This window comes from Eucalyptus grandis, chromosome 1 (assembly GCF_016545825.1).
Source record: "Eucalyptus grandis isolate ANBG69807.140 chromosome 1, ASM1654582v1, whole genome shotgun sequence".
NCBI lineage: Eukaryota > Viridiplantae > Streptophyta > Magnoliopsida > Myrtales > Myrtaceae > Eucalyptus > Eucalyptus grandis.
Window position 1 is genome coordinate 21335709 of NC_052612.1, and position 11762 is coordinate 21347470.

The window sequence follows — 11762 nt, forward strand, 5'->3', positions numbered from 1 at the left end:
TGAATTTGGTTCAAGAGTTGCAAATTTGTTGTATCTTATTAAGGTTAAATCACTTTGAATGAGATTCCTTATGCTTTTTCATTAAGTATGGGAAGCATCGTGGGTAGCACTCTGCTTGAGTTGGCTGAACTGAGGAAGGGTTTCCTCCATACTTTTTTGAGTATTTTCTGTGCAAATTCTTTTATAATCCCATCTTGAGAGATAAATTGTATTTATCAATTAGTATTGTCCTTGTGCAGTGGGCTTTAAATGTTTTGAAGATACCTGTTGTCACCATTAATTGGTTATACCAATGCCGTAATGAGCACCGTGTTGTTCCTCTGGAGTCTTACGGAGTTCTTCCATTTTCTGGATCAACAATATGTATCACAGGAATTCTTGTTGGTACCGATGATTTGATATAGCTACTACTATTGATTGTCCTCCAGTTTTTCAATTTTTATGTCATTCATTATCTTAGATGCATAGAAGGAGATTCAGAAGCATATCACACAAAATGGTGGGAAATATTCTGCAAAATTGACTAGGAAGTGCACTCATCTAATTGCATAAATGTCCTTTTCTTCTTCAAGATTAAGCTCCAGTGATTTGCTTGCATATTTTCCCTTTGATATCTGATCGCCGTGTGAAAATGCAAATATCTTTATCTTGTCTTCACTTATGAAAAGACTTTCAAGAGTTTGAAAAGAAAATCTGTATAATTTCAAGGTTTAGTGACAATTATAGTTTGAAATGGGAAATAGCTATACTTGATTTAATCCTGGTTTCTAGTAACATGCTTAGTTGGGAATTTGATTACTCGAATGAGAAACAGTGAAACTTCCTGGCACGAGAATATCATTGACTTTGACTTCTAAACGAGGCTCTTGACTTCGCCAAGATCTCTGCATCCTCTGTTCCTTGCTTAACTCCATCTACAGCAAGAAACAAATCACGTTAATGGCACCATATGAGCCATTTACCAGAAAACTTTCATATGCTAGCAATGCGCGGGCGTGACTAATAAAATTGATAAAAGGACAATGCGGGTTGTACCAGGACCAGGTATATCAGGACTGTTCGAGAGCAGCTTCTTCCTGGACTTGCTATTCCAGTCGAAAAATTGTAGGAAGCCTCCCTTTGACCGTCTTTTCTCCACCTCCATCTCTCAATTATTAATCTAAAAAGAACAGAAACAAAATTACATACATAAAGAGGAGATAGGAAGACCCAGAACAACCACATCCAGAGTAAATTTGCAACTTCGGCAAGTGCATTCAACTATTTCTCAGACAAAACTACGCGAGAACGCATGAACAATGGAGACCCAGTTTATATGATCCAAATTTCAATAACCCTCCATCCCTATCCGCAAGCATTTCAGGACTCACTGCTCGGATAATTCTAATTCCACGTTTGCCAAGAATCGACCCAACAACCACTTTCGGTGCATCATCCGAACCAACACCAAGCATTCCCACATAACTCAAATGAAACACGATTCATTCACACAGCATTTCCCAAACTCCTGAAGCCCCTTTGCTTGTAGAAAACGACCTCACTACCTCGCCCTGCTAAGTCCAGACTCTAAACTAAACTGGAGATTCACACATAAACAGAACAGTAGCGCACACCGAAAGATCACAGATTTTGCGCGCGAACCCAAGATTGACCCTTACCGTCCGCCGAATGTTGGTGTGCGGATTAGAAAGAGCACACGGAGTCACGCATCAAGCTAACGACAGTAGATCTGAGCCGGCATTGCCGGCGAGATGCCCGGGGAACGGGCAAACGCCGGGATTGCCCGGCGGACTTGACCCCAATTACAGAGAGAGATCTGGCGAAATGAAGAAGATGAGGAGGAGGAAGAAGAGAGAAGAAGAAGAAGAGGAGGAAAGGAGAGAGAATGCGAGGAGTTCGAGAGTTTAAAAATGGTGGAAAAAAATGAAAATTAAAATGGAATTAGTGTCCAAAGGAAGATGGAAGAAGTGAGAGAGAGAGACTGACTGGTTTTTGGGCATTAAAATCTGAGGAGGAAGAGACAGCGATCTTGCTATTAAAAAAGGATTTTTTTTTTTTCTCAATTTGTTTTTTTCAGAGTCAGGGTGCCGTGTCCGACCGGCACGTGTCAGTCTTGTGAGTTAAGCAAGTTTTTTTTTTTTTTGAACAGGAGTTAAGCCAGTTTAAAAGGGGATAAGTACACTAATGGTGCCAAAAGTTGTGTACGGCGCCACTTTGGTGCCAAAAGTTTCTGTCGGATCACTTAAGTGCCAAATCGGAGGAAAACGCTCACTTTGGTGCCACCGGCGAAAGATTCCGGCCTCCGGCGAAAGATTCCGGCCAAAATGATATTTTTTAAAAAATAAAATTTGATAAGCCTTTAAATGACGTCGTTTTCGGTCCTCCTTAAGAAAACGACGTCGTTTTGCCGTCCTACGTGGATGTCTTCATGGAAACGACGTCGTTTAGCTCACATGGGGAAGAAATTAGGGTTTCGGCGAGGTCGAAGCCGTGGCCGTCGTCGGGGTTGAAGCTGCGGCCGCCGAGTGGCCATCATCGAGGTCGGGGTCGAGGTCGGGGTCGAAGCTACGGCCGTCGAATGGCCATCGTCGGGGTCGGGGTCGGGGTTTGAGCCGCGGCCATCGAGTGGCCATCGTCGCGGTCGGGGTCGAGGTTGAGGTCGGAGCTACAGCCCGCCGAGTGGCCATCGTCGGGGTCGGGGTCGGGTCGAGGTCGGAGCCGCTGCCGTTGAGTGGCCATCGTCGCGGTTGGGGTCGAGGTCGGGGTCGGCCGTGGCCGCGAGCGCAAGGACCGTCGAGGACGGCGACGGCCGGAGATTAGGGTTTGAATTGGGGGAGACACCAAACGGCGTCGTTTTGGTGTTTGGATGCTGATTCCAGCTCTCCGACGAGCCACGTCGGCGTCAAAATTAATAAAAAAGGCCACGTCGGATTTCCGGCCAATTTCGTCGGAGTTGGCACCAAAGTGAGCGTTTTCAAATTTTTGGCACTTAAGTGATCCGACGGAAACTTTTGGCACCAAAGTGAGCGCCGTACACAACTTTTGGCACCATTAGTGTACTTATCCCGTTTAAAAAGTTGCTATTTCTTTTTTGCTGGTTGGTGTCTTTTTGTTGTCCTGTCAGAAAGGGTCAGGGGAAAGGTTCCTGCTTCCCAAATCTAATGGGATTAAATTTTCGGTTATTATTGTTACTTTGCATACTTGGTAGGTTGCAATTTAGGAGAGAGTATGTTCTTTTGGGCTAAATTTTTTTTGGCATATCATGTTGTAACTAATAATGTTTTATAGAACGAGTTACACAAAATGATATTCCGACTTTGAAAAAAATTGAGTCATATAACTTACCTACCTTGTCATGAAAAAAAATTCAAGAAGATATATTTCAATTCGATAGAGTGACAAAAATAAATTAAGTGACTAGATTGCACATTTGGTAATAAATTAGGGAAATGCGGTGACTTTCTTCCTTATTTAATCAAAGAAAGTAAACTCGTCAAATGGGTGGGTTAAGTCGAAAATAATTCAATTCAAATTGATCAATTTGATTCATTTTGACACATTTCAATGAAATACAAATTTAGTCTCGTAATCAAGCCAATTAATACCAAATCTAACCATATTACTAGAATACTTTCATATTTAACCTAATTTAGGAAAATTCATGCTTAAACTAAGATGAGAGCGCAAAGTGAGTGAGCATGAGATTGAATGAGGGTAAGAGAGGAAAAATAGAGTCATAGAGGTGAATTAAGTTTAAGTAAGCTGTGAATTTATTTAACACACATTATTTTGGTTTTACCACCCTAAAACCATTTATGACCAATTTTTTGAAATATAACCAATCCATATAATAGCTCGTCGCATCAAATATGGATTAAGATATAAGTTTTTAATTCTTTTGACAAGTCTAAAGAATAATTTAAGGATCACATTGAACAAACTATTATCACATGTTGAATCAAATTTTATTGATTATTAACATCAATTTCTCTTAAACGATCTTTTCTCTTGCTGGGAAAGAAATGGAAAAGAAAAATCGTTTGGCTTTAGTGCGCGTCTCCAAAAAAATGAATTACAGTACTCAAAGACATCAAGCATAATTCACGCGTTTCCTTTTTCTTTTTTTTTCATTTTCTTTACCTATTTTACCTCTTACATGATGCTACATAATGGTCTTGGGTTGAGGGTCAAATACTGCCACTTCTTTTTTGGTCATACAAACACTGCCACTTGACATGCATCAAACATAGACCCCCTCCGTTGACCAAAAACAAAGCCAATTTCGGTCTTGGTAGAACAAGACAATGTGATACTCAACATTTAATCGAAATCAACGTTGGATCGTTAGGTAGCTTATTTGCTAAGACCGTGTTCCTTTTTTCTGAATGTTGCATGCACATTCCAAATGACTTCATTGCAGTCCCACTTTTGAAATGGAGTCATCGTACGAACCTTTCTCGACAGTCAATAATCCAACCTTTTAGATGTTCCAATTTTGAAGGTTCTTGGAAATTTTCATACATACAATGACAGTATATAGTCTACAATAAGACTATTTGAGTACAACGATAAGATTTGGGATAAAGAATGCTTAAATAGACATAATACAAGCCAAGGAAAATATATAAATGAGAAATACCCCATGACAGGTAGTCTGATTAGAACTAGTGTTCTTTGTCGGATCAAAGTCACCATTAACTTGTCTTTTTCTTTTTCTTTTGGGAGACTTAAATCACTTTATCCAATTTGATCTCTCTTATGATGTACAATCATGCGCATGTACCTCATAGAAGCATCTGGCATCGTCACAACTCAGAGTCATAACCAAAAAACTAGCCAGTGTTATATCCACTAGGATCCTCTAATAAATTAGCCAGTGTTATATCCACTAGGATCCTCTAAAATTCCTGAACAAGGATAATCACTTTCCAATCCTTTAATAAATATTAAAGAGTTGAGATAGTCAATTCGCATCGTTTATCCTTGATTGTAACCATAAAATTTTCCCATTCATTATGGAATGTTTGATTTAAGTCATGATCCTTAAGTATCGCCTATAATGTAAGTTTCAACGATGGCAAACCCATCACCACAACTAAATGGTATGTCAGTAATTCATTATTAATAGGACCAAAGGGCACAAATCAATCGCTTTTGGTTACAACACAACTCAAACTTGTAATTTTGGTACTTATGTGATCATAGAGCCAACCAAGCTTGATGATAATTAACTAGTTGCCACTTCTATAAAATAGGAGACTTCTGTCGATTGATATCAAGAATCTATAGGATTATTTGTTTATTTCTCATTTATCTATTTCGATCCATGTAACAGCTGTTCTTCCTCTAATATCCCATGCAATCTGAGCTGCAGTTACTACCCTCTTACAAGCTTCCAAAATACATTTGCCCTCACGTGAAGATTTACTACGGTACGGGCTCTCCTCTGTGGTCTTCAGAGGACGATGGGTATACCCCAAAGTTTCTTCTTCTTTTCCTAGGCCGAAGAGAATCCCTCCAGTCCAATATATTTCCAAAACAATCCTTTTCAAATGACTCATGCACGCACTAACATTCAGAGGAACAATTTTGTCCTCACTTCAAAAGGCAATAAATGAATTACCTCCTTCTGGGCCAATACTGTCAATTTCTCTCACCTTGTGCGATGCTGTGCCGTCATCAAAACCGTGCTGATTCCAACTACTCTTGACTCTTGAGTGCAAATGCGTTGTTGAAATTTCAAAAACTGTGCAAGTTAAGTGGTTATGATAATGGTGTTCTGATGCTTTGGTCTATACCGCATGATATTAGGGTCTTTTGGTACAGTGTCCTTGATAAAATATTTTTATTATGTCTTGATTATAACATGTTTGAATTTCATAATTTTTAAAGGTCATTTGGGTATTAAATGGAATTATTTTCTAAGACTGTGCAAGCTGGATAGAGCAAATTTCAAATGCTGTAATTTATGATTATTTTGTTTTGGATGAGTCCCATGAATTATATTGATTTAAGTGATCAAATCTTGCTGCATATGTGATGATAATTGGCATTGCATATAGAGTCAAATGTTGAATTTGACTTTGTTGCCATTACATCATGTGTCATGTTGATTGTGAGACATAAATTGTGAACATGAATTGTGATAAATAAGAAGACTCTTGGAGGTGAGCCAATAATGCCCTGGGAGTGTCGGGATGCCGAAATGTGGGGGTTCCGGATGCCCGGTGGCCTAGCGGCGAATTCCGGGAGGGTCCCTGAGTTTCGAGATGCCTAATGGTATACGGTACGTAATTCTAGGGGAATGCCTGGTGGTATGGTGGTACATAATTCCGGAAGCCCCGAGGTGTGTGCCCGAGGATTCCTCGTGATGCTAGTTGGGATGCGAGATGCTCGAAATGTGGGGGTGCCGGATGCCCGGTTGTATTTTGAATACATGCCTGGAGGTTCCTTGCGATGCCTGGTTGGATGCGAGCGATAAATTGTGGGATGCAAACAGTGGTCCCTGGAAAGAAAAACTGATGAGATCCTTATGAAAGATAAGAATTGAAAATGAATCATGTGCATGGGTGCATGCATATGGCATGATGCATGATCAGCTTATGAAAGTAAATTAATGCTATTTGATATTGAAAATGCAATCATGAAGGCATGAATGGATCTCATGGTGATGTATGCTTGATAGCATGGATGATATGAATCATGGTGGTATATGCACAATGGCATGGTGAGATATGCATGACTTCAATGTGGTATATGTAAATATGGCATAGATATGCATGAATACTTGATAATGAGTGCATGGTGGTATGTGCACATATGGCATGGCGATATATGCATGAATGCTTGATGATGAGTGCATGATGGTATATGCACATATGGTATGATGAGATATGCATAGCTGCAAGGTAAGTTATGCTTGAATGCATGAATGATATGTGCTTTGTTCATGATACCTTGATTGTTTTGTTTGACGAATTGAGTAGTTTGGTGGATCTTTACTGCTGAGTGGTTGTACTCACCCTTTTGGGGATCAACATTTCATACTAGATAAGATACCCTCGCTGCCACCGCCACCGGTAGATGAATCGTGGTTGGATATGACCGCGAGGAGGAGGATAGCAAAGGAATGAACTTTTGGATGCCGATACTAACCGATGGACTTTAAGTATACGATTGTTGGAGGAGATGTCTGTCATCTTTTGAAGTATAGCCGAATATAGAAGACTACAACATTTTGATGTACCGATGAATGATGTCTATCTAGTTTAAGTAAATAAAAGTGTTCGGCTTTTACCTATAAAAGTTTAGTTGGTGTGCATCGTTTTCTGAATATAGGGAAGGAGTTGTTGGATATGCTTCCGTCATATGAATTGCGCAAGGACCGATCTAAAAGATGTAAACTCCCTGTGTTGTATGGACTCGCTACAATTGAAAATGTATCGGAGTGACGTGTTATTAAGGAAAGTGAAAGGTAATGGAACTGTGGCGACCCTAACGGATCGGGGGCCGTTCAAGGGGTGCCACATCAGATGCTTGGGGACATCATAAGTGGTGAGCCTCGAAAATCCCTTGTGATGCCAGGTGGGGTGTGAGATGTCCGGGGTGTGACGTAACATGCTTCGAATGCTTGGTGACTGAAATATGGAACCAGAGGTCCCTCGTGATGTTAGGTAGGGTACAAGATGCCTAGAAGGATGCAAATGCTGGTCCTTCTGGTAGATGGTGGTAGTGAGTCAAGATAAACCGAGTTTTTAAATACCTAAATGTTTTCATTGTACTACACTATTTGAGATCCTTTGGAACTTATGCATAGTCATTTCTTTGGCCATGTGCTCTGTTTTGGATTGCATGAAATTAGATAATGATAGTTATACATAATATAGTTTAGTAGAACTTTAACCGCGAGTAGTCGTACGCACCCCTCGTGGGGCTAACATATTACGTAGTAAGAAAGATGCCATTCCAACCCGCGTCCTCTCGGGGTACTTTTTATGGCATCCTCATCGTCTACGATGGGAGCAAACGGAGCACCCCTAACCCCGACTCGAGAATCACCTTCATCCAAATTCAGGTGGTCTTACTATAGACGCCCTGACTCACCTCTCGGTCCAAAGGCACATGGAGTTTGCGGGTCTTGCACGCCGAGTGAACGGGCGCACCATGGGGCCACCGCCACCGTCCGGACGATGACGATGGTGGCTCAAGCGGGGTGGAGTAGCGGAGGACATGAGAAGATGGCAGAATTTTTGATACCGCCGCATGAAGACGAATGACGTGAATAGATAGCAGAAGAGTCAATCCAATTTTGGGTATTGCCAAATATAGGAAATTTGACCTATGTGCACCGACGAATGTCGTCTAAACAAAAATATATGTAAATGAAAGTGTCCGGTTGATATCTATGTGTATATATCATGTGCATCATTTCAAGATTTAGAAGGAGTTGATGTATCCGCCTCCGCAATAAAATTGCACAGAGACCAATAAATAGTGTGACAGGTCCTAAGATCGTGGGTCTCTGCAAGTTAGTAGTTTTAGAACAAAGGACATCTAGGATAAGGAAATTACGTGATGACCCCAACGGGCCAGGGGGTCATCTAATCGCCACAAGGTGGTATCAAAGCTTAGGTCTATCTGGAGTGATAAGGTGCTTTAGTGGAAAAGGAGGATATAATGATTGCACAATACGATAAGGCATTGACTGGGGTAGTTGACTAACAATGGATAATGGGTGATTGACATTCACTAGTAAAATACCGGTAACAATCATAAGTTACCTATGCATGTGAGTAACATTTTTATGTTACTTATGTGACTCTAGTAACGTTCTTATGTTACTTTTCTTTCTTAGTTAATTAGTGACATTGAGTCACTAATTGTTCCTAGGGCAAATGCTTGATGACTTGAAGGAGACAACAAACTATGGTACGAACTGGGAGTTCTCTCCATCAAGGATGAGGCTACAACTTCAAGGGCAGAACCTCAAATTGAGGACATCCTGCAGGCATTAGCTAATATAGGAAATTTGATGAAAAGACAAGCTCAACAACAGCAACAACTCGGACTAGAACACCGCACTCAAGGATTGGTGGAACAATTTTTGAAGTTAAAGCCACCAAAATTCACGGAATGGGAAGTCTTAAGGAGGCGGAACAATGGATTGATGGGTTAGAAATAATTTTCCAGTTGTTGAATTGCAACGACACGGAAAGAATAACCTTGCGAATACCAACTAGAAGGAAATGGCAAGTATTGGTGGAGGGCTTCTAGAGACACAATCTTTCCACCCAGTACTGCCAAAAATTGGGAAGAGTTTGTTAGAGCCTTCAATAGGAAGCATTTCTCTGATTGTGCCAGAGATAAGAAAATAACTGAATTTGTTCAATTAGAACAAAATGAGTTGACAGTAGACTAGTATGAAACAAAATTTTATGAGTTGTCTAGGTATGCCCCTAGATTAATAGAGGACCGAGAGGAGAAAGCCAAGAGATTTCTGAAGGTCTAAGGATGGATATTAGAAAACAACTAGTGCCTCTGAATATAAGGGATTACATCAAGATTTATGAAAGGGCACAGCTTGTGGAGCAAAAAGTGATGAGGGAGCGAATGGAATCGGGAAGGCAGTCGGCGTTGAATGTTGTCTGATGAGGTAAGAGACCCTATCCAACCCAAGAACCACCTTGGGATTCTAAGAAGAAGTGAAACTTTGGAAATTTCTGGAAGACCAATGGCGGCTAGGCTCCAAGAAGAGTACCATATCCAAACAACTCTTGCTAAATGTGTGGTAGACAACATGGGCCAAGACCCCGTAATGATCAACCGAGATGATTTGGTTGTGGATAGAGAGGACACTTTAGGAGAAATTGTCCACAAGAAGGATCGTAGTCAAATATCAACTCAGTGCAACAAGAGCAACAACGTGTATGTGGACCACCTTCTCAAGGGAAATCTTATAGACCACCAGCACAAGGAAAGATGTATGCGATCACCTAGGAGGAAGCATAAGCTTCCAAAAATGTTATCTTAGGTACGATTTCTATAAATGGCAAAAAGGCATATGCATTATTTGATACGAGTGCCACGCATTCTTTTGTATTCGAAAGGTATAGACGATTGGGTGAAATAGGAACTACATCTCTTGAGACACCTCTTTATATTTCTACACCGCCGAAGGACATGAAACCTGTCCACTTTAGTATGTAAGAAGTGTAAGATAACCATTGGGGGGCAACATCTGAAAATAGATCTAGTAGTAATGGTTATGTATGACTTTGACATCATCATAGGAATGGACTAGCTCCGTAAGCAACGGGTTAAGATGGACTATTATGGAAAGATTATTCAATTCAATCCACCAAATTAGCCTAATTTTGAATTTTATAGAGATCAGACAAACCCCTCCATAGCTCTCATTTCGATAATGGAAGCGCATGCACTTCTTGACAAAGGATGTCAAGGACACTTGGAAGTAGTAAAGGATTATACGAAGGAGGAGGCTAAAATCGATGAAATTTGAGTGGTCCGGAATTTTAGGATTCGTTTCCCGAGGAACTACCGCATTACGCCGAACGAGATTGAGTTCAAGATTGAAATGATGTCTCGGAACGGAATCGATATCAAAGCGCCGTACAAGATGGCTTAGCGGAACTAAAAGAGTTGAAAATACAACTGCAAGAGTTGCTCGATAAAGGGTTTATTAGGCCAAGTGCGTCCCTTTGGGGTGCACTGGTCCTATTTGTGAAAAAGAAAGATGGGTCGATGCGCCTGTGCATCGATTATAGATAATTGAATCGGTGACCATTAAGAATAAATACCCATTGCCTAGAATTGATGATTTATTTGACTTGACTGCAAGGAAGTTCAGTCTTTTCTACAATTGATTTGAGGTTAGGATATCATCAACTAAGGATTAAGAAGGAAGCCATTTCTAAGATTGCTTTTATGGATCTAATGAATCGGGTATTCAAGCCCTACTTAGACAATTTGTGATTGTCTTCATTGATGATATTTTAATCTATTCGAAAAGATCCAATGAACATGCGCAACATCTGAGTATAGTGTTGCAAACCCTTAGAGACCATAAGTTGTATGCCAAGTTCAGTAAGTGCGAATTTTGACTAGACCGTATAATATTTCTAGGGCATGTGGTGTTAGGAGAAGGAATCTCGGTGGACCCAGCAAAAGTCAAGATGGTAGTAAATTGGCCGAGACCAACCACGCCGACTGAGATACGAAGTTTCTTAGGACTTGCAGGCTACTATAGGAGATTTATAGAAGGATTTTCATGACTTGTAGGTCCATTGACATAGTTGACTCAAAAAAATGTAAAATTTGAATGGAATGGTGAATGTGAAAGAAGTTTTCAGGAACTCAAGAGGAGATTGACCATGGCTGCAATTCTAGCTATTCCATTTGGATCCGGTGAATTCACGGTATATAGTGATGCTTCCCATAAAGGATTGGGATGTGTCCTGATGTAGTATGGTAAGGTCATAGCCTATGCATCGAGGCAATTGAAGCCTTATGAGTTCAACTACCCAACTCATGATTTAGAATTGGCAGCCATAATCTTCACTTTGAAAATATGGAGACATTATCTGTATGGGGAGAAATTTGAAATCGTACGAGATCATAAGAGTCTAAAGTATTTATTTTCACAAAAGGAATTGAACATGAGATAGAGAAGATGGATGGAGCTACTAAAGGATTACGACCGTGAAATACCGTACCATCCAGGAAAGGTGAATAAGGTGGTATGC

At 40.5% G+C, this 11762-nt stretch overlaps 1 long non-coding RNA gene across 1 annotated transcript; it reads right to left on the reverse strand.

Annotated features, from left to right (window-relative positions):
- Positions 1-544: 544 nt before the first annotated feature.
- LOC120290267 lies at positions 545-1154 on the reverse strand. Its single transcript, XR_005548132.1, has 2 exons — positions 1036-1154; positions 545-914 (listed from the first exon to the last, which is right to left on the reverse strand). It is a non-coding gene; the product is annotated as an uncharacterized LOC120290267 (long non-coding RNA).
- Positions 1155-11762: the final 10608 nt, after the last annotated feature.